Genomic DNA, 23,990 nt, shown 5'->3' with positions numbered 1-23,990 from the left:
AACTTTTTCCGTGGCGGAACCGGGCCACGCCGGTTCGTAACCGATGGTAAAAACGTTATTAAATGGCGGGCCGATTTTCCCGACGCTTTTTCGCGCCAACTTACGACGAGCTCTCCTTGCCCCCTCGTTTTTAACGCCGTATATTCCCCGGCCACGCGCGGTAGCAGTTCGCCCGGAGAAATATCGGGAACGAAGTAAATCGAGAAGTGGATCGTTTCATCGATGAAACATCGAAAGTGAACGAAAGAGTCGGAACGTTCCACGGTGGACAAACTTGCGATTCTACCTCGTTATTTTCCGTCGAAGGGTGGAAGGAATAATTCATTCCGCTTCCCCGCGAACCGACCACACGCGAGCTTTTTCAAAACCAGTTTCACAGCAGCGTTCTATTATTGACAAACCCGTCGCGTTGATTTTCGACTCGCGATATTATCGCGTTTTAATCAGACGCGAAAAAAAAAAGATTCGTTCTAATTTCGACAGCGAATTACACCGAGTATAAAGAAAATCGTAAACCGCTTTATGATAGACGAAGTCTGTCTTGCGTGAAGAGAACAGGTTTTCGAGGGGTCATTAATATTCATGCCGGCCGGACGAGGTATTCTGCGCCCCGCTTTTTCACCTGCCCGCCGCGCGTTATTTTTCTATAAAGGGATTACGCGAGCGAATACTATTTACAGGGTTCTCGATCAACCCGGCGCGAGGAAAAAAGCGAGCGCGCCGCGATTTCGAGCGGCCGCCGTTTGATGGACGAGGAACTATGAATTCCGGATTTACGAGCAATTATTATGGAGATTGAGAGAGGAATTACTATGTTAACGTGGTATTATAATTTCGATTCGTGTGATGTAGTAACAGCGTTTATAATAACCGGGTTTCGAGTTATTATTCGTACCTCTTTCCCTGGTAATGCTGTTTCTCGTCGTTCCGTGGAAAAGAACTAAATTTAACAACCTCTGATTAATATTAACTTGTATCAGAATTACATCAACGTCGCGAACGCGTTGATCGTCAGCAATTGACAAAGGAGGATCCACAAGACTGGACAATTTCGAATTGCACCCCTTTTGAGGCGCGCAACCACCGTTTGATTCTCTTCCGCTGGCGAAAATTCAGTGGATCACAAACTTGGCCGCGCAATCGTTTTAACAGTCCGAATTGAGACGGACATTTTGATGCAATCGGAACTATGTATCAACTTGAGCGATCGAAATTACTCTGGACTGTATCTTTACAGGTGTAATTTCAAAAATCGAATGAAACGACAAAGTAGTAAGGATCACCGTGAAAAACCCCGAGTACCATAATTTTCCTTCAAGTTCTTTCATAAAGACTGCCTGACGCCGAGCTTACGAGCCGTCCGGTCAGTCACAACCTGCCTCAGAGATACTCAAAGGCACTTTTTCGACGGAACAAGTATTATTTGAAGGCAGCTACTTATATCCTCCGGAGACGAGTAATCGCTGAGCTTAGACTGCATCGTTCGCTCTCATAAATCGAGCCACGAGATCTCGGCTCCTTGGACAAAGGGAGGACGACGAATGGTTGGCAAGGGCCACGAAGGAGGGAGCGGAAGGGCTTAATAATGAACCCAAGGAGATACGAAGGTATCGTGGAACAAATTCGTGGCACGGAATATTCATTCCTCTAGGATAGAGCGTTGAGACGGTCGACGAACAGCGGGGTTGTGTTATCGGGGCAAGAAGACGACTACAGAAATATAATGGTTGACGTTGGTCCCTTGACTCCGTCCGCGCAACATCGCTTAACGAACTGAAAAGCATCGCCAAGATCTTTGATGAAACGATCCATTTACGAGTCACTTACATCGAGACGATTTTAAGGTTGATGAAAAATTTGGAAATCTTCGACTTAATAATTCCATGTAACTCGGAAACCGATAGAAAATTCTCCCTTCGATACGAGATCGAATAAAAGAATAATCAGGGAAAGAATTTCAAAGTGTAACAGCTACAATGATAAACTTTTCCAACGTACTTTAAACACTCACCGTTTTACAGCCGGAGCAGAAGTTTCCGCGACGAGACTTCCCCGACAAGGCTCCCCAGCCACTCGAACGAACTCTGGAACAAAAAGAAAGCAGAATAACCGATTAGCCAAGACGGATCTCGGTTTCCTGCGCAGGTTCTATCGAAATTATTGGCCCTTTTCGCCCTCCGCGGAACTCGTTTCCCTGCGGGTCGAGTTGGCTGTATTAAAAATTCAAAGCCGCGGTCACGATTGCAGGCACGGTCGCGATAGGAAGAGAGAATTGAAAGAGAAATCGAACTTCTAACTCGGTTGCGGTTTCGACGAAAAACCACCCCTGACCTTCGAGCGTCTCCAGAGACGATCGTTCCCTGCCCTCCTCCGTCCCAAGGGGATTCTGCGCCTTTCCCTCTCGGCAAGAAGTTTCATCCGTCTGCCGCGCTTTCAGCCACCCTCCCTTCGGAGCTGGCAAAGAAATGTATTATATCGACCCCCCCAGGAAATAGTGTCGGAAGTAGGAACCCTTTCGGGAGGGTTCCTCTCCGTTCTCGTGTGTTACAGTCGGTACGTACGCGTATCGGTGTGCGTCCGTACCGAAGTATTAAGAGAGAATGAGGAAGAATGGTTTCTTACTCGATACTTTCGAGTTAAACGTAACTTTGCTGCTGGAATAACGAGATTCGACAGTTCGTCTGCATCACGATTCGAAAGTTTACAGTCTTGTATCCCGCGACACTGCGAATTCTTTATCTATCGAATGAAATTCGGTTTGAAAAATTCAATTAATTACATTCCAAGCGTGGAATTGAAATTTTTCTGCCTACCTTTTTTCACGCGCACTCAATCGCCCCGTTCGCATCTCGCCGTTAATTGGAATTTTATATCAAAAAATAGCTTTGCAGACGCAGGCACGAGAGCAAACATTGCCACCGGAACGGATAGAAGACCGGGGACTCAGATCGAAATAACGAGAATCAACGATTTATCGACAGCTGTCGACGATGTATAGATAACCGAAAGATTCAGATTGGAATCGTGGGTCTCGTTTTGCAGCGGAAATATCATTATTGGTTAACGTATAATTAATCAAATCGAGCGCGCAGATCGTTCCAAAATTCTACAGCAATATTTTCCTTCTATCATCTACGAAACGTGGAATCGCGAAAATAAAACAGAGCCTCGGTTCATTTACATATTTCGAGCATTCGTCGAATCCATATCGAAACGCGGTGGTAATAAAATAAATTTTGTACAATTGGAAGTTACTAAAAGCCCCGGTTTTATTTTTAACTACGATTTACGAGCTGCATTTCCATCCATTGCAATTGCAGCGTCATAACAAGCAGATCTTGTTTTATAGCGTCGAATTTGTAAAAAAAAAAAAATATCGTACAGCAAAAAAAGTAACATTCTCCTTAGCCGGGAGGATAAATATTTGGGTTGAAAATCGAGCCAACAATGGCCAGCCGAGTGAAATACGTTCCGGAGTGCAAGTCATTTCAGGACCGCGAATGAGCCGCACCAGTTTGTGATTCTTCCCGATAAATCTTGCTTCGTTTCACCGTCGCATTTTACCGAAAGCGAATAATTGATCGTTCGTTCGCGTGCCTGCGTAAAAATGTTTCCACGACAATAGAAAACTTTTACGCGTCGATTTCCACCGTCCAATGTGTTTGCGATACGAGCGAATTTAAACGTTCCGAATGTTTCGCCGGTGAGTAAATAAAAAACAATATCCTGAAATATTGCCTGATCATGGCGCGTATGTGCGGAACGGAGCAAAAAATAAATAAATAAATAAATGAAAAAAAAACGACGTTTTATGACGGTTAGCCCAACGTAATTCTCCAATTTCTACGGGGCAATAATTTTCATCCCGATTTTACCACGTCCCGTAAATGTGGCTATTTAGATTTTACAATTATTAAATCAAATTATATCGGACATTGGCGTTACTGTAAATTGCAGGAATGGTTGCTTCGTTTAAAATTGATGAAATACAATTTTCCCTCCAAGATACGAGTTACATCGTGATACGATAAGAAGAAACTTTAAAAGGGAAGGAAAATGTCAATATCGATAGCAATTTAGAAACAGGAGATCCTCTTCGAGGAACGATCAAATATAGTTACGGTTCAAAGAAACAATAGAGTTTATCTACTTCTTCCGGTCTTCTGAAATAGCATAAAATAATTACTAATGATTCTCGTATTATTTTAACTCGCTAGAAAGATCAATCAAAACATTGCAAATTAATATCCAAATAAATTAAACGATTCGAATCACCCGCTTAACAGAATCGATGCAATTTATCTCTAATCGCATGGTAATTCGAGCGCAATAGAATTCTATTTATCAGAACGAAAGTTTAATGAGTATTCCATTAATCCCTGCCGGACTCCTGCTATCTGATCTACAGTCTCACATAGCGCAAGGCTCGCTCTGGCACGAAAATCATAGCTAACGGCTGTAGTCGATTAATTAAACAAACTGTTCACCAGGAAGATTTTTGAAAACATTGATTTTCTTACCCAAACAGACTCGATCTATTACACTTACTCCTCTTCTGATCGAGTATGCCACGAAACCGAGTCCTTCAAACGAGAATCAGATCGACTCTTTGGTGACCATCGTCGGTTTCTAGCGAAGGTTCCTGAAATTATGCAAACGATCGTGTCCTGACCAACGTTGGTAGATCGAACGCGTAACCTGCTAAATGCACATTTCTAGTAAACGCTCGCAAATGGTCACGAACGTACGCAAACGTTCGCTAGAAATGCACGTGTGCATTGACCCAGTTGCATTATTAACAGCTTATCTAAACACGTTCAAATAAATAAAGTAGAACCGTTGGACGATCTCCGGGCGCTTATCAGAAATGCCAAGGTAATAGGAAATGGTACAGGAACCAGGTCCCGACGACTTTACGAAACGCGACTGAACGTGCATACTCGCGCGGGAACGCGAAATCGAGGTTCCTTCGCCGCTCGAACACGCTCGATTCCACCTGCTCTTTGCAACGAATATCATTTTTAATTGAAACGAGCCGAGCCGCGGGCACGGCGACGAACCTCGGTAATGGCCACGAGCAAATGGTCCCATTGCAGCTGCAATTAACGTTACGTTACAATTAATATCTAGTCAACGAAGCGTCCCCGCGCTTTTCCACGAAATCCCGTTTAACCGTGCGACGCATGAGAAATGCCTACGGGCTGCGATCAATCCAGACGCCTGGCCATTCTCGCGACGACTTCCATGTCGCTCATAAGCGACGCGTTCGCGTTCGATCGAGCCACGTTTTTCATCGAAATCAGTCAAGCAATTTAGTCCCCGCTAACAGACTCCACGGTAAGAGACTATTTTTCAATCTTAATGCTCGTTCCGATTTACCATTTCTCCCTCGTCCCTTCCATCATCCCTTATCTTCTCGCGTGGACAGTGGCGTCACGCGCGCATGTAACAGCCGGTTTAATAATCGCTCGTGAAGGGAGTGTTTCGCGTGCATACAAGCCACGGTCAGCTTATATACACGTACGTAACCGTGTGGACCGTAAAGCGTGTAAGGAGCGGGTGGTAGAAACGCAGCAAGGTTTCGCGAGCGAGACGCGATGACCGTGCGTGCGAGAGGAAGGGAGAAATTTTGCTCAAAGTGTAAGGGAAAATGGGACGAGCACGCGACGTACAGGGAAGATGGGGGGTGGTGCCGCGTTCTAAGGAGAATTTCCCGGTGAAATGCAATAGAGGGTGTGTGTAGTCGCGCACAAAGGCGCACGTAGCCAAACTGTGCTCGCAGAGAAACTTAATGGAAGACGTGCGAGGTGTGAAAAATTTCCCGGAAAATCGCCCGTTGGAGATGGAAATGCCGGTCTCGTTTTGACAACACCGAGCTTGGGTCAATTGAGTTAATCGACTTTTGAGTTCCATGTGCCTTAAATAGATATCTCTGCTACCTGCGAAGATAGTTACGTTAACTCGCGGTCGATGCAGCTGTATGGTATATGTGTAAAATAAAAAAAAATACGTTTGGAAAATATAACGGATCAAAGGATCAGTGACAGGAAATATCTAATGAAAAATCCGAATGGCTTTTCGTTATATAAAATCTATGGAACGTTAAATGCATCCGGATATCGGTGAAATCAATTTTTATCTACATTATTGCCTCGATAAAATAGCATTCGACAGATATGTCGCTATTATATCGTATTATCCGCGTCACGATGTGTAAGCTGTCCGCGAATCGATAGTAATTCCGGGAATCATAGAATCCGACCAACAGTGTTCACTTTTGATATGAACAAGCTTCAAAGGGATCTTGAAACTTCCGTTCCCAAACTTCGAAACAACAGTGTACATCGCAACAGTAACTGGAACGAACTTCTCTGCGAAGTACTCAAAATGATAATTGTACAATAAACTTTAGTTTACTTCGACTACTTCGTGGGCTAATACGAAACTGGAAAAACTGATCGTCCAACAAAAGCAATTTGTCACTGTCGTTTCCTATCTTACTTTCCTATGTACTTAAACGATAGATGCGACCACATTCCACTTTCTCGTTCGACGAAGCCTCGCGATTCGGAGTAAAAACGAAACAGCGCGGGTAATAATTGATAACAATTCCGTCTGGATATCAGCGAGTGGAATTCGATTTCGTCCTGTCGTCCACGCGAGATTCGATGAATCGATGGAAGGCAGCCAACCTACGACGACTACGAGACGACTACGAGAAGACTTCATTCGCAAACCCAACTCTTTCAACCGGATGGACTTCGCGGAATTCTTGGAGGCGGTCGTTCTTTTATGATGCATGAGATTTCCTCGATCCACGGATAATGGAACGGGAAATAAAGTGCGAACAATCTCGACGAGATGGGTCCTCCGCGAGTCGCGACGCACCCTTGCAAGGGAACTAGCGCGGTGATCGCGTGCCCTCGCGCGCCGACACAATGCCACATTGTTTGTGTGGCAAGCGCAGACACGGTGGAACGCAAATTTATGCGCGACGCCGTCGGGAAATCGATTTAAAATTAGACGACGCAGACGGGAATTGAATCACTTTGAATACTTGAACCGCTCGAGTGCCAGGGGCGACGTTTTTCCCTTCTTTTCCCCCCCAACTATGACACTTGAAAGCGTAGCAACTGTCAGCTTCTGATAGCCTGTATCGCCTGCAGACCGAGAAAAAAAGGGAAACGACGCTGGTTGCTCGATGATTTACCCTGGCATCCGATCGGTGGTTGAACGTCGGATGAAAGAGTTGCGCGAAGAGGCAAATTGGAGGCTCAGCCAACCGAGCATAATACGTGTAACCCGTATAATGTATGCGTATCGGTAATAACGAGTGCTCCGGCAATTAGAGCCGAATAATTAAAGGGTCGTTAATCCCGGACGGGCGCGCTAAAGTAACTCGGCTCGAGATGGAGCGGGAGGAACCGGAAATGAAGTCCAGAAATCTTCAAAGGCCGGCTCTCGAGGACTGGCTCGAAATTACAGAAACTATCGATCGTTTCGGAGTCTACGTCTTAATTCTTGCCGGCGTTTCAGCGTGGAATGCAATAATCGTACGTTAAACGTGACACAGCTCCCTATATAATTAATGCCGTACGAGGGGCGAGTGTCGCGTTACAACGCATTCGCAATGCCGTTGAACCACGTAATTACCGTGAGTTTGTCTTGCCTGCAGACAACGCGGGTTAACAAAGAAATATTGCAAACGCGTTGACTATTTTCTTTCTCCTTCTTTTTTCTTTCCTTTTTTCAAACGAGGTTTCTACAGCGCCGTTTGCCTGTGTTTTAAGTCGCGAGGGTTGTTTTTTGGTCGTGATGGATGAATGGTTGTTGCGAAGAAGAATGTCGAGTGAAATAATGGTGAAAAGCATGTTGTTCCATAACAGTAGCTGGTAAATACATTTTTTCTGTTGACGTAGCATCAGTTATAGCGCGTAACAACGAGAATTTCAAATAGAATATTCGATGAGAATTTCTGATTAATCCTAGTACAATCAATATGTTAACACAAGTTACCACGTATGTGTGCACGAGGGTAGACTGAAAAGTTCGTGTTCTAAGTGCGTACTCTCGCAGCTTGTCTGACCGCGATCTTGCGCAAAGCTTGATCTACTTACACGATCGTCAGAGAGTCACGAAACTTCATACATCGATACACGGATGACCGTGTACCACCATTTCCTATACCGTAAAACGTAATACGTACCAGCCTGCGGTAACGCCTCGTACATTTATTTCGTGCATATTTCAATTCTCGTTGAAACGGCTACAAAAAGAATTCGAAGCAGCTTCGAAGCACTGATACGAAAAAGTAAAACCGCGAACTCGGAAATATCGCACGTAGATCTACCGTAAAGCACCCGCATTACTTGCAAAAGCGCAGAGGTGTCAGAAATATCGCTCGAAACCATCCACCCTCGCGCCTCTGATTCTTCCGTAGGCAGTAAAAGTTCCTTGGATCGATATTTAAAAGCAGCGCGGCGCTAAATATCGCCGAGACAAAGGCATGCAAATGCTCGCGGGGACAAGTGATTCGATACGCGCTAGCCGAGAAATGCAACCTGTGCTTCTATTTTCCTAAATTATTTTACCGTGTGTATCGCACGCGCGGGCCTACGTTTCGCGAACAACGAACAGGGAGCCTGGAACAGGAACAGAACACAGAAAAAGGAAGAGAGATAGATAGAAAGAGAGAGAGAGAGAGAGAGAGAGAGAGAGAGAGAAAGGGATTCGTGCACTCGTTACCACTGGACGAACATATGAAAAATGCATGACGCCGGAAGGATCGTTATGCTAATTCGTTCGACGCCGCGGCAGTTTCGTGTACAAACTTGCCGGCCGCGTCCGTACACAGAGCCTGACCCGCGTGCAACACCATCGATCTCGTAATTAAAGCTGTCCGTCAGATTTCCAACGGCTGCTCGATTTCCACTTTCATCGTGTGCCATTTCTACGCTGTCACGCTTAGAAAGGGTTCGTTAAATCGGTCGTCCCAAGGGTAGCTTCTAATAACGCGCCGCAGTCTACCTAAACTCGATTTATGCGAACGGCCAAGTTCGGCGACGTAATGGGAAATCGAGGTGAATTTTATTTGATTAATGTCCCACGCGCAAGGCCACCCCGGAATTTAACACCTACTTTTCGCTACGTTTCATTGATTTATCGAGAATGTTAACTTTAATTGGGTTACATTTTCGATCGAACGATTCTGTCGAATTATAACGCAGAGGAAGATGGTAGTCAATCGACGCGAATGAATATTCTACTTACGCGTGCATATACTTAGTGGATACTCTTAATTGCATTTTTGTGTACGATAGCTGTATTAGCGCATCTTAATTTCCATACAAATTACGTGGCCGCGTAAGTGCGAAAAGCATGAATACCACAGCACCGCATGATTCTGCAATCATTATTCACTCTTCGTTTATTTTTACACCTTAATTAAGCTAACTCGATGCGCTTGAACCTGCCTGAACAGTCATCAACCGCAAAGTACTAAACCACGGTGCTTATGCAATTCATTGCGCGCTTAATATTCATAATATTCCAACGAATATTCCTGCGAACATTGTTAAACGATTACTATAGTCTGTCAAATGTCACCCAAGAATAAAGACTTGTCGTACGAAGAACGCATTAATATTAATATCGAATACAAAACAGTTTCAGGTCAACTGGCAAAGTAGGCGAAATATTATGGTACCATCAGTATCTTTTATGCACAGATAGCGTTAATCAGTGAAAGTTAAGTGCAAGGTGTAAAGGAAGTTCGTTTATTGGATTTTATTGGCCAGAGCGGAAGACTTTTTACAACTTCGCCTTCATTACAGTCGGTCATAAACAGCGCCTACCTGAATTTATTGACCAGTTGTTTGGCAAGCGCTTATGATCCTCTGTAATCCCATCGGACACGGGGTATGATTCTCTTTCGGTTGAACAGAGGCTTTAAAAGAAGTTAACGATGATTTATCTCGCCTCTTTCACGACTTTCCTGCTCGGATGTCCTCGTAAAGACGCGTGCACCTTAAATGGGTCACGGTTTTATTGAATTTGCTTGATGACTCGCAAGTGGAGGCACGGTAAAGTTCCTTCCGGTTAATTTTGTACAGAAATTGCTTTGCCGATACCGATGCAATATTTCTAGCCGATTTACATAAACATATCGAAACCAGTACCGATCATTTTAATTATAAAACAAAAAAAAATCGATACCAATCATCCGAATAAAATTTCAGATGCGTGCAAAAGAACCACCTCCTCTGGATGGCAGTAATGAAGCGCGAAAGTTTAGGGCGATATAGAAAATCAGGATGGATTATCCGAGAGGGGAAAACGGCGATGGTTTTCCGTGTGCTCAGCAAAGAAGCGCGAGAAATATGCGGGGGATGCGAAAAGTTCTCACGCGGAGGGGAGGGTAAGAAGAAGGAGACCGGTCTGTCTCCGTTGTAACCGCCAAGAAGAATCGATGTTCGCCAACAAAGTGGTAATACCGGACCATCTGCTATTCAGCAGATATCAGCAACCGGTCGGGCAGAACAAAGTCGCGAAAGGGAAGAGGAACAACAAATTCTCTAATGAATTCTTACGTGCGCCGCTATTTGTCGTCTGTCTGGCGCTGACGCGGCAAAAGAGGGGTTCAAATTTTAGCAGGGGTTGGAACTCGCGTACGCGAAAATCGATGCGAGGAAAGAGGATTTTTTTATTGTACTGTCTACTTACAACGTTGTTCAAAATGGATAAAAGATCGTGATTACTTCCTTTTTCTGTATCTATTATTAGTTATATAAGGTTATGTAAGGTTAATGATATAATTCTCTTCCAAAGGAGGAAGAAGAGCAGTCAAAGATCAAACCACCGATTTCATGGCTGACAGAGCTCGTTGTAACGTTAACAAGATTCGATCTCACCGCGAATAATTCCCTCGTTATCGGTGTATCGAGCGTTATGTATCCTCCTCATGCCCTAACTCTCTCTCTCTCTCTCCCTCTCTCTCCCTCTATTCCTCTGGTGGATCGCTCTATCTCCAGAAATTCGAATATTAATGTGGACAAACGGGCAGCAGATTCGCGTCGAGCGTGAATCCAACTCTCGTTCTAATTCCAAAGCTTAATCCAATCTGCATGCAATTGTCAACGAGGCCGCGCAACCGTGGAGCTGCTTGATTTTAATTAAATCCAATGCAGATTAAATCCAGGCTGTAAACGCGCCACCACACCGTGGCCCGGGGACAGATTAGAAACTCGCCTTGTCCTCGCATAAATTAATAACGATCGATGTCGATGGATGTTCTGCGAGGGTCGCGCGCGCCATTAACCCTCAAAGGGGATGCCACAAATCCTAGTGTCTCGTGAACATTTATTTCGCTCTTTAGTAGTAACTTAATAATAATTCGATTGATCATCGAACGATTGACCGAATAAAGATTGTCTCGATCGTCTCGAACGAAAGAACAACCGCCTTTAGTATCGATAATTCCTAAAACAATGGGACAACGATGGCTCGAATTTTGAACATGAAAGAACAATGATCATTCCTGTTATTACGAATCCACCAGTTCCGCAGTGTTCGACTCGAGCCGTATTATCCGCAGAGTGAAGCACGAAAGCAGCACGGTTGCGCCAATTGCTCCAACAGCAATGGCAACCGCGAACTTCAAGCATAAGCCGTAGTTCGAGAAGTTTGAAGTTCCCGCCGGGAGGCAGGCTAATTAAGGAGGATTCGAGATAATTAATTCGTATGCCGGACGTTTGTTTCTGCTCCAAGAATCCCCGCTAATATTCCGCGCGGCGATCAACCAACGTCCCACGGATTAAGCGCCGCCTGCCACCGAGGTGATTTCCACTCCCAACGGGAATATTTAGAAACGCTAATTAGCTAATAATCCCTCGAATCCTCGATACTCTGAATACAATCGAGAAATTCACTCGCCTAACGAGTCCGTTCACTTTTCACCCGATATATTTCAATTTCTGAGAGTCTAACGTGGATTTTTATCGAGCTAAGCAAAGCAGCGTTCAAAGGGTTAAGAAACAGCCCAGTTAACGGGTTAATGGAACGAAGCGTAATCAGGCCACCCTCGAAGAGTGACTCAGAACTGGACACGTTCCAGTGTACGAGCTTTATTCCCGAGGTAAACGCCTGGATCGTCTTCAACGAAACGTGACCCTGTTATAGTGGACGACGAGATCGTTCACAGTCTACTATACGATCTAGTCCCTTGACTCGAGAAGAAATAAAATGTCGAGACGTCGTAACGAGACGACGATCCGTATTATTTTCATTGCAATAGTCGACGAGGGAAGATTAAAAGGAAATTACTTTTGAAACGTTACTGCGTCGACTGCAATGAAAGCTAACGAAACGCGTGAAAGCGACTGCGAGTTTACAGTCCTTTTAATAGATAACAACATGGTAACAGGAGGATCATGTATCGCGGTGGCTTAGCACGAGCTGCAATATCAGTTGTGACACGGTTTTTAAAGTTCATCAAGGAAAAGAAAGATTACATCTACGCTATGTGTTGGAAGAACGAGGTCATCTGAGTTATTGTTACTCCTTGCAGAACAGAGGGACGAAGATTAATTCTACGACGGCCAGCTTTCGCTCACACTGAAAGCAACTTATTAATCATTGTTTCAGAACGCAAACTTACCGTCTCGCTGAATATTCTCGCGCAAATGTCACAACGTAACTACGAACCCACCTACGATTATTCGTTTCTCGGTCCAACAGTTTCGATCGGCGTGAAATGTACTCCGATCGCTTCTAACAAAGATAGAAACACACACTAAACGTTATGTTCTAGCACGAAGTAAGTAGCATTCAAACCGATTGCGTTATCGTCAAGTTTACCGTGGTCTGGTACTTTTTTAGCCTAGTTTCTTACACCTTTCATGACGTGCCAGCTTAAATTTAGCACCAGGTAGACACGCACTTTTTTAATTTACATTTGTAACACGCGCTGATAGCATCGATTATGAATATATATCCGCGACGATAGCGTGACAATTTTGCCAATTTTAATTAACGAATCGTTTCCGATCATTTCATTTACCCTAACCATTCACTCTTTACTGTTGTAACCAAGTGTCATTAGAATAAATGCAAACTGACAATTTACATTTTTATACAAATTTTATCCCAGTTCTCAGATCGCCACACTGCGTTAAAATAAAGCTAGCATTAAAATAAAGAGAGCCAAGAATAAAGGAGAATATAATCCGAATTACCCCATTAAGATTGCAATATACCCCAAGAGACATTCGTCCAACCCAATTTTCTATCCCTCCGACGAAAATAAACCATGGTTCGAAAGGTTAACAAAAAGAGAAGCTGCTAATTTTCTCTGACTAAGACACGAGCATCGATCGTTCGTCCTTTCAAGTACAAAGTGTATCTTTATCGTCCGAACGGGGTCGCCTTCTAATTACCAGGACTATAAGGAGCTAATGGTATTAGCGCGGCAGGGTGCCGGCTGGTCCAGGAAACAATTAAGCTGAAAGGAGCGTCGAGTCTTTCAGCGAGATGAGTAGCTTACCTTGTTAGTCTCGCGGCCGCGTTGTATACGCGATACATTCTTCTTCTCTCGCGTTCTGTCTGGACGTTTTCGTGGACGAGCAGCCACGTTTTCGTGTGGCCGTCGCGCGAGTCTCGCGTGCCTCAGGCTTCGACGAGAGAAAAAGGGGAAAAAAAAGAAGAAGAGGAGGAAGGGAAACAGAGAGAAACAGGAAAACGGGGGCTGCACCGCGCAAAGACAATGTTGTCACGCGCGAGTAACCACCGTGGACGAAGACAATGCGAATCGAGAGAAGTACATTCTATGGGAACGTGGTTATCGGCAAGATTTTCGAAACGGGAAACCACGTAACGTCGGCTCGGCCACTTTTGCTCAGGTGCGAATCACGCAAACAGCACGATTTCTCTGGGACGAGCGGATTTTTAGATTTCGCTATTGCAAATAAATTTTATGTAACCTGGACGTGCTTTTTAGAGGCGCAGCCGTACGGATTTTATGTCTACAGAGTGTTTCCGACGGAGACTTATGTGACCAACGTGAAAGTTGCTCGTTGAGAAATTGTTTAAAATTTTATCGCCGCTGAATCTCCCAGGATTCCATTCCGGCCTTAATATCGTCGGTAAATCCATTCGAGGTTAAAATATGCATCTGAAACGTTGACGTCATCCGCTGCAGCCAGCGTAACGATGCACTGGCAAAAGAAATGCTGAAATGCCCGACCTTCGAATGACGATAACGACTACCGGAAAAGGAAGTCCCTACTCAGACATTAATGACCAGCGGAGTCTCCTTTTCCATGGGCAGCGATCGCTCACTTGTGATCGCTTTTTCAAGATTTATTGGTATTGCCAGCCAAGGACTGTATTATCTACCGCAATTACAACAGACGATAGCAATCGCTTTGTTCGCGAAATATTCTTTACTTTTCACTAGCCACGACCTGAAATGCAAATTTCTATTTCACCGTTTCTACGATGATCGACAAATAAACTCGAATTCGCGACGCGACTAACAAATTCCTGTCAAGGTGGCGAACTTGAGGAAAGAATGCCACGGCAATAAAGTGGAATGAAAACATCTGGAAATAATTGAAAAAGAAGGGAGAGGATGAGTGGCGAACGCGTAGTCGTCGTGAAACAATTTTAAGCGAATGCAACACGGCACGGGAACAACCGTAAAGGATGCGAGAGTCCCCTGGAAAAGTCCGGATATTTCACCTACCATTTGCCGCCCTGAAAATCATCGCGTCTCCGTGCATACCCGCGGCTGTCGCGAATCGCAAGGTAACGGAAAGAATAAAAATGGCCCTGGGACGGAAATTTCACCGTTTTCTCGAGCTTTGCATTCTCGCTGGAGAACGAGCCGAGAGCATCGGGGAAAATTAGAGCGGGAAAAGAAAAGAGGCCGATGGAACTCATTTATTTTATGTCCCGAGACCTTCCGAACGTTTTAATACTTGCTCTAAACAAACTCCACGCTTTTAAAACCGCACCGTTGTCTATTAAACGCACCGTTTTGCGCGCCGCAACATCCTTGGAATTAAAACAACCTTTTGATACCGGCTGGGAGAGCGAGTTCGTACGAATTACTCTATTCGCGCGAGGTCGCGTTACATTTGCTCTTGGTCCCTCAAAGAGGAAACTTCAATTGGATTCTTCGCGTCGAGGAGAAAATTGCATCTTCTTCTATAACGTAATATTGAAACTTGAATTAAAAAGAGAAAGAACTCCGCGTCAAGTTTTCGCAATCCGCGAGAAGATTTGTACGCTACCAACCAAAAGAAGAGCAAACGCTGTACCCTAACTATAGAAACTGAAAAGCAACACGATTGTTTTCATTCCGCGGCGAGTGTCCCTGGAAAAGAATGCAGTCGACGAATCGATCTCATCGCAAAATGCCGTCGAGCTTATTCATGATTCACGAGCGTTTCGAACTTTCCCTTGAGGGGGCGAATAGGGTGGCACGAGCGAAGTTCGGGGGTGAAATTCCGCGTCGGAAAAATTCCCGAGACCCAGAAAGCCTCGTCGCTGAAGAAGCTAAAGCAATCGAGGTGTCTAAACAAACTTCAGAAGACGTCGTTTCCAACTCTATTTTAAGCTGGCCGCGGGAGAGACGCGTGGGGGTGCCGGATCCGCGGGCTGTGCCAATATTTGCGACGGACTAAAATGACATATCGTTGTTGCCGGAACGCGCCATTAAACATTTCTGGCCCTAGACTTTCACGGTGTCGCGCGAGCTACGCGTTGTATTGTTACGCAAATAATATACCATCGGGCCAGGCATCATAGGAGCGATGGCTGGAACCGTTGTCCACCTATTTCGGCCAAAAGCGGTCGAGTGAAGGGTTAACTTCGATGTACGAATATACATGCTCGATATGGCTGTTAACCGTAACGGGACGAACAATCGACGTAATCGCATGAACCGCTTCGCCGCAGCAAAATACATGCTCTTTCGTAATTTCGTCGGATAGATCTGTTGGTGTGCCTTCTGTAATGATGTTTCTGCGAGTATATCGATCGCATTGCGACGTGGTCGATAGTGATATTGTGGAATAAACGTGGCACATGACGCTTCGATTTGAAATGATGATTATATAAATTGGAATCACTACGATCATGTTGTATCGCGGTCGTTTCGATCGAATCAACTTCCTGCTCTTTACTTTTGATCCATTCGCCATCAACGAAAGTAGACGTACCGGTACGTGGCTCGCTTTGATGTAAACTATGGTTTTCAAGGGATCCCAGAAAAATGTTAAGCACGTGTAGAAAATGTTCACCGAATGAAATAAAATTGGACCGCTTTGACGTGGAATAACGAACCGTAATTTTGCCTATTAAGATAATGCAGAAAGGATCTGTGATACGGAATTGCGTGGAGTGTTTCATCGCTAACAATGAAACGTGCCTCCAAAATGGAAACGTATAATTATATTGTGTACATTCCCGTAGAAACGTTTCTAAATTTTTTGCCTTAATTACTATAATATTCTTCTTTTCATTTTACATTCGACCATCCGGTATCCATCTCCTTTGGCCGGAAGTAATTCAATTTTGTTCGATGTCGCTTTACCGGATTTCAACCGCACTCCCGTGATTCAATGGAGATGCTCCAGCATTCCGTGTCGCGCTAATGCATCAGTTGCACATTATGGCGACGATCAAATTTTAGATTACAATGTTCAGACTAATGCGCCGCTGAAAGCATTTCAATGCGAAACAGCGAATAGAACAGGTGGAAATTGTTATTTCGCTAGCGATCTTACTGCGATACATCTCTACCGAATTCAATAAACGCGCAAGCTCCTCGACAACCTCTATCGTTTCTTTTGTATTCCAAAAATCCGACGATTTGTATGAGAAAGAATCGGAAAAATCTGAATTGAGTAATAAATTCGACGAGTATCTTTCGAACCGGAATTTGATACCGCCTTTGTCGATGTAACCGATGCATGGTTGCGCGAAACTACCCTGATGCAAGATTAATTTCATTTAACCCTTTGCTTCGCTCTCTACGCTCTGCCAATTTGATTGTCCTTCCGCTCGCTAGCACTCAAGCGCCGTACGTCCGTGCTATTAAATACGAGGACATTGCCAACCCATCGATGACAATGACTGTACTCGTTTGCAAGTCACCGTGCGGGGAATTTCATTCACAGTAATTAAATTCGATGAAAGTCTTTCACCTGTCCTCTTTAGGGATCCATCGAAACGATAGAACGACTCGAATTCGGCAAAATTTATCCGGACTGTTGGTTTCATTGTTGTCAGTGGAAATCATTCGTCTAGTAAATTCATTTTTTATTAAACAAAGCTCGTAACAAAGTTACCTCGATTATTCAATGACCAAATTGTACTCGTAACGATCGTCGTTGATCGATGTCCTTCCATCGAGTATCTGTATCTAGAAAAAGAATGAACAACCTAATGGAGATAACTCGATCGACGGTACAATTGGAATCTAATCAATTTGATTGGCCGTATAACGATTCTATCTACCTAACGAGAGCATCTCGCACGCCGCTATTCGTTCCGGCGTTATCGATTCATTACCTCTTGAACGCGTTACTCGAACGACCTTTGTTGCGGTTCGGTGAAAATCCGCCAACTATGTAGGTATAGCCTCGCATTACGGAACTCGCACCCTCGAGTTCTTCCTAATCCTCTTGCTTTATTCCCCTGTATGAAGTACTGAATAGAAGAGTCAACGAATTTTGTAAAAAATTCTGCAACATATGAAAAGCTATCTTGTTTCTGAAGAGACACAGTCTCAAAGTATTATACAACTCGAGTCAAGTGAAATTCGTATCCTTGACGCAAAATCGAAAGCAATCGCTTTAATTAGCGCAACTGTACACCGTTTACGGGAAGTTTGACGCCGGCTGGCTCGGCTGAACGGAAAATTGAAAGTTCGTTGGTTGATTTATCGGTGACGAAAGAAGCGGCGGGGCGCGAAATTAATTAGAAGTAGGCGGTGGTCCAGGGAAACAAGCAGTCGAACAAGGACCCGGCGGAAGAAAAAATTCCTGGCTGGCGTTTGCGTGGCTTGGCCAAAGTATATGGGCTACGGTGTGCACGCAGCATACAGCTTAGGGTCGTAAAAAGGTAACAGAGCAAGGATAAGACGCGGTCGTGAGCAGAGAAATAGAACGGAAGAGGGACGTACTCGTGCAACAAGCTGAAATACGATTTTATAAAAGCTACCCGATGTTTCTGTGGTACTGTATCAGTGCTTTATAGTGTTCCGTGACAAACGAGAGGCGATGGCTGATGTACTGTAATTGGATCGTAGATGTTTACAATGTACCTATTTAAATAATTCACGCTCCGTAATTTTAGCCTCAGAATCTAGACAACAAATTTTTGTCACGATCAATTTAAAATGACCTGTATCGGGGCTGCCTAAAAATACGTTCTGAAGCAGGTCCAACAGACGAATTAAATAGTTGCACCAGTTGTCCCAATGTGCTTTCGAGACGCGTCTACAAGCGAGGGAACGCGTTCTCTCGGTAAACATTTCTACTGGCGAATTTTATCATCTTTTCAACGCAACGTAGCGTAATAACAAAGATGAAATACGAGCTTCTCGAGTTTTTCAAACGTCTGTCGAGCGACGTTCATCATCGACGGGTATCGCAGAAAACATCAAAGAGGAGATTATATCGCGCATAATGACGAAAGTACGAGTGGCATTCAACACGAACACCCGTCGAAATGAACAATGGTATTAAGCAACACAACCGGAGCAGAAGTGAGATGTGAGAAAGAGTAAATTAGTTCGACAAGTTGAGGCGTTCGCGTCTCCAAGTCGCGGCCAGCTACTTGGTAATAAAGCGTAAACGAGTGTTGCTTCTACACCTGTTCTGAGTTCTACCAGATGCCGGAAAAATGGCAGAAAAGAACCGGGTAAGAGGAAAAGAGCGAAAAAAAGGCTATAGAATAAGACGAATGAACTTCCTCGAGAAGCGAGAAAATGTCTCGGAAATATAATACTTCCGGTAGCAGCTAAGCATGGACAACTGAAAAACAAATTGCTTTTCTTCGACAAATTTTATGCATTGAGACAACCACGCGAGACGAATTAAGAAAATTGAAAACGCCACGCGGAATTATTCGTTGATGGATAATTTAATGTCTGGTGGTAATTTGGAAATGGCAGGAAATTCGTGAATTTTTCAAATGCTTCGAGGAAGAGCGGAACAAGTTCGCTGAACAAAGTTAGTGATAATAGTCGGAGACATAAATTCTTGGCGATCTCTTCTGGAAATAGAAAATGAACCGAAGAAGTTTGTAACGCGCAATAAATGAAATAGTTGCTGAAAAATTGTACCCAAAACATTCACAACCCAGCAAGTAGGAAGCATCTTCGTCAACGCAGCAGCAGGAAGTTGCATCGTTTTCACGACATCGCGTCTGACGGGATCCGCTCGCGAGATCTGGCGTTTTCGATTAGTCAGAGGCACGTGTATCGCGAGCAAGTTCAATTCGCACGTATCCCTGCCATCCTTTCGCTTAACGAAGTAATATGCAATACGCTTGATAGTCGCGGCACGCATTCCTCTCGCATCCTGGGTACGAAACTCCGGTTTCTACTCTGACGTTGCGAGACAAAAAGGATGACAAGGGTCAGCATGACAGAACTCGAATTCTAACAACTGCTACCTTCGAACTATATTACGAACACACAGAATTCACCAAAAATTCACATTACTCGTTGTTAATTTGAAAAATTACTTTGGTCGTGAAAACTCTTCGAATCTCTAAATGTATCCGAATTAATCGAAACAGTGGAATTACGTCGAGCCGTCGGCGTGTGGATCCTCGACGAAATTCTCAAGCGTGTTGCAACTGCAACGGCTGCGAGGGCATTGTTGCGGGTTCGCTTTGCAAGTGAAATTTCCCAACGACCATATCTATTCCCATTCGTCATGTTTTATCGGTTGAACTCGCGCGACAGAATTCTAATACCGTCTACTTGACTCCCTCGTGATATTTCATTTCACCGTGCGAATAAACGAACAGATAACAATTAGCCGACTCGTGGCGATTTTTTGTCCATCGCGCTCTTAAACCACGTCGCTGACAGACAGGTCGAAAAATGAAAATCGTTAAGCGAACCAGGGTCGCGGCTCGACGAGCGTTGCCACGAATTGCGCGCACGCGGAAACCGCATATTACCCGCGTTATCTGCTTATTCGAACGCAACCCGGCACCGGCAAAGGTTAATTACTCCATTCCAATTAATGCTAATAGTATTACAGATCGCAGTGTCTCTTACGCGGTAATGCGTCCCGTAATAAGGTGCACCGATCGCGTCCCCTAATTAACGGCGACTCGCACGGGCATAACCGGGCGGGCGGGTATCTGGCCGCGGACGCGAGCTCGAGTTCGTCAAGCGTAGAGGGGTCAGAGACGTTTGCCAATCTCCCTAATTGGTACATGTTTCGCGTTAACATCTGCACCACGGGATACGCGTGGCCTGTGCGGCGTTCGCGCAGGCCAAAGGTGGATTAACTAATTAGAACGGCGCTACGTCCGACGTGACCCACCGATTAAGACGGCGCGGACGACGTCTACCGAACTTAAGCGCGATGTAATCGTCTTAGGTCCGTAACGACCATCGGGGCGGGCTCGCATTAATCTTGGACCGTGTCTGGGGCTGCTTGATATGCCGTCCTGGATCCTGGAGGAGCCCTATTGGCCAACCGGAACCAGAGCCACCGCCACTGAACGGCGCATCCTTGCGGAACGGGTTCTCGCACGCTCCGCACCCGAGATTAAGCTATCCGGGGCCGTCATGCGCGTGGAATGTCTATTGTACACGGTGGAAAATATTTGACGGGTGAAACTGACGCTTTTTGGACGGAAGGAAGACAGAGGATGCGAGGGATGGAAGCCGCTTAGCGGTTGCGTGGCTGAACAATGGGGGCTGGTGAAACGTGAGACTCGCAACGATGTTTTATGACTGAAATGAAAAATTCTTTACTCTCGATAGATACTTTTCGAACGATAAAGAAATTTTTTAGATATTACAAACTATTCGTTTTACGAAATTAATTCATATATCTTTTAACACCCTCTTACTAGAATTCGACTAATCAATCTGGCCGATAAAACACCAGCAACATCCTCCGATTCTCAGGTTTCCAGGCTTATCGCCAGACTTGCCGAACTTCGTAATTAACCCCCGTAACCCGGTAATCGATTTTCAAGCGCTCAGCATATTTTTGTCGGGCGACCGACGCACCGATTTCCACGGCAGATGCACGCGAGAACGCGCTTACATGTTTCACAAGCGGTGCGCTCACGAGCCACCCCCGGCCTTGCACGCCATCCCCGGCGTACGTGACGACATTATGTATACACGATTTCTTGCGCGTTTCCGGAAAGTATATTCGTCGCGAACAAGCCACGTAACTTGAATTTTACGCTCGATATAAATTCCCATCGCGAACCGTGTATCAAGAACCCTTATGAAGGGACCGGGTCTGTCGTTCCGACTGTAAAAGAAAGAGGAACTTGCATTCGTAATGGGATCGAACCAGCGGTTCTTAACCCTCTCGTTGCTGCCACTGGAATCCTCGATGTTTTTACAGGTTCGTAGAGGGGAAAATTTTGCGCGTGCAACCTCTACTCCAGCTTTCAAGCCTGGTTGCGTGAAAATATGAGTATCCCACGCGACACTAAAAAGCTGGACGGGCGAAAATAGTGTACGAAAAAGTGAGTACCGCGAGAGGGTGAAGAACCACTCTGACTGAAACATTCCTTTGAATAATCGCATAATCGCAATTGAAACATTAAGAAGCTATTACACTCGTCTAATTACGTATTCGTAATCACCGTTAGTCACGATAGTATTGGGGGAATTCGTACGTCGAAGCGAATGGAAGCGGAGTAAAAATAGTGGCAGTGGCATAATCATCGCGTGAAATTCATCATCCGGCACGGTGGAACGCGAGAGTTCGACAAACTTGCGCGAAACACGTGACCTTAACAGGAGTTCGCGGAACCCTGGACCTCGTTTGCTATTCAAACCGTGATCCCTTGGCCCGACTATGCGACTCCTTTTCGGTTCTGGCCGCGAATACCACGTGGAAGACGCGATGCGGAGCCGAATAGCTGCTGGATCGCGAACCGATAAATCTCTGGCTAGCTCCTATTAGGAGCGGAATCATCGTGGAACCACCCCACCGCCCGACACCTCGTTGGGAACCGAGACACGAATAGGGTTTATTATATGGATGGAATTTGGGCGCCTAGTGCGCTTTCCATATTTGGAACCAGCTGGTAATTAAGTCGTCCTGGGCCAGGATTTCACTTTTCATTACCGATAATTAAGAATTTGGAATGCGTCATTTTTACATGTCACTTATTTCACTCTCTACCGTTTCCTTATTGTTTCTCTGTATTAAGCGAAAGGTGATTTCGCCAGGTTTTCCCAAGTATTTTTAGTCACGCATCTTTAAATAACTTCTGTCCGCTCTCCAGTAGCCCTGGATTACTCCAAATTTACCACACTCCCCGGAATCGTTTCTTTATTCCCACTCTGGTTAAACCCAACTTACAACGTACCATTTATCCGACACCACGTGGCCGCTAGAATAACCTCGAGGAAAAACGAAACATCTAAAAACCTCATATCTCCCCTACTTATCCCTCGCCACCTTTGAATTACCCGGTGCGACCCTTGTGCCTGGAGCCACCCCATGTAAACGAAATAACAGCAGAAGGCTACACAACATTAAATTAAACCACCCCACGCTTCTAAAAGTAAGCTAAAAAAAAGCAGACCCTATCGACCCTGTAACCCACCCAACAACTGTACCACGTTTTAAATATGCAAATCGAATAATAAACCTTTACGCTATCGTGTTAGCCGACGAATCGAAACGAAAAAATTCGAGTGGAGTATACGGCTAATCAAATTTCTGTTTAAAGGTTTCACGTCGATACCGTGTCCGTAATTCGTCGGGAAAAAATTCAGAAGAAGTTCTTCAATTACCAGAGATCTCGCGGAGGTCAAAACCACCCCCTAAGAGAGTGAAAACTCGAGAGGGAAAGAGCAACGATAGGAAAACGATCGCGGATAAAGGAGGTTGGCCAGGTACGGTGGAAGAGGCGTCTCGATTTACGTTTTACGAAGTTAATTGAATGGGTCCTCTCTCCCTTGTCGTAAGATCGGTTATAACGGTGGAGGCGGAACGGAGCCTATGGAAGCGCAAAATGGTTATTATCTCCGGCGCCGCAGACATAGCTGGCTGAGCTTCTGATTTACGAGCTGCCCTCTCGACTTAATCCTCACATCTACCACTCGTTCCACAGCGATGGCTCGGCTCCCGATCGAGCTGCAATTGGTCCACGACTTTTCAGACACCGACCAAGGAATTAACACGGCGGACGCCTGTTCCGAACCGCCTGCGCTCCGATCGATGCCTTTCGGGATTCAACTCTAACCGACCGTGAAAAGCGACTGATTCCCAGATAGAGATTAGAGTGTGGCAGACGTGTCACGTTGAATCGACGCCAGACTATGTTGCGCTCAAGTTTACTTTCTTGGGAACGGGGTTTTGTTCGGATGAATTAGAACAGACCGCTGGAACAGGTGTTCGATGCTAAAGCTTCGACGATTCCAAAGGCGAGAGACAAAAATAATATTCAATTTTTCACTGAACGTCGATCGGCGACAAAACCGGCTCGCGATCGTCGAGGAAAGAAATTTGCGAGCAACAAAGATCGAGTCAAGAGCCACGGGCAACTTTTCCAGGCCAACTTCCGCGACGCGATACAAGAAACTTCCCCCGATGGAATCTCACGGCGGCGGCCCCGGCTCAAAAGTTGCAACTGTGATCAGGAAATTCTCGGGGAAGACTTACGCGTGCCCGTCTAAGGAAATTTCTTCTCCATCTTGACAAATCGCGGGCATCAGGAACTCGTTCCGGAGGCTTACGGCTCTTCCGGTTTTTCCCTGC

The 23,990-nt window shown here is 45.1% G+C and overlaps 1 protein-coding gene across 4 annotated transcripts in view; it reads right to left on the bottom strand.

The window, feature by feature from the left end:
• The window catches only part of Pgant9 (polypeptide N-acetylgalactosaminyltransferase 9), a 211,458-nt gene that overhangs the window by 147,973 nt on the left and 39,495 nt on the right, over positions 1 to 23,990 (bottom strand). For 2 of the 4 annotated variants that reach the window (XM_076902872.1, XM_076902849.1), the window contains exon 2: positions 2,012 to 2,084. The exons of 1 other annotated variant lie outside the window; for it this stretch is intronic. The gene's annotated coding sequence lies outside the window, so the exon portion shown is untranslated. Of the gene's footprint in view, positions 1 to 1,998; positions 2,085 to 23,990 lie in introns of all 4 variants that reach the window. One more of the 4 variants, XM_076902857.1, reaches the window with a different exon arrangement.

This window comes from Xylocopa sonorina, chromosome 1, assembly GCF_050948175.1.
Source record: "Xylocopa sonorina isolate GNS202 chromosome 1, iyXylSono1_principal, whole genome shotgun sequence".
NCBI classification, from domain to species: Eukaryota; Metazoa; Arthropoda; class Insecta; order Hymenoptera; family Apidae; genus Xylocopa; species Xylocopa sonorina.
Note: the sequence above shows the minus strand (reverse complement) of the source record. Positions and strands in the feature narration are given on the sequence as shown.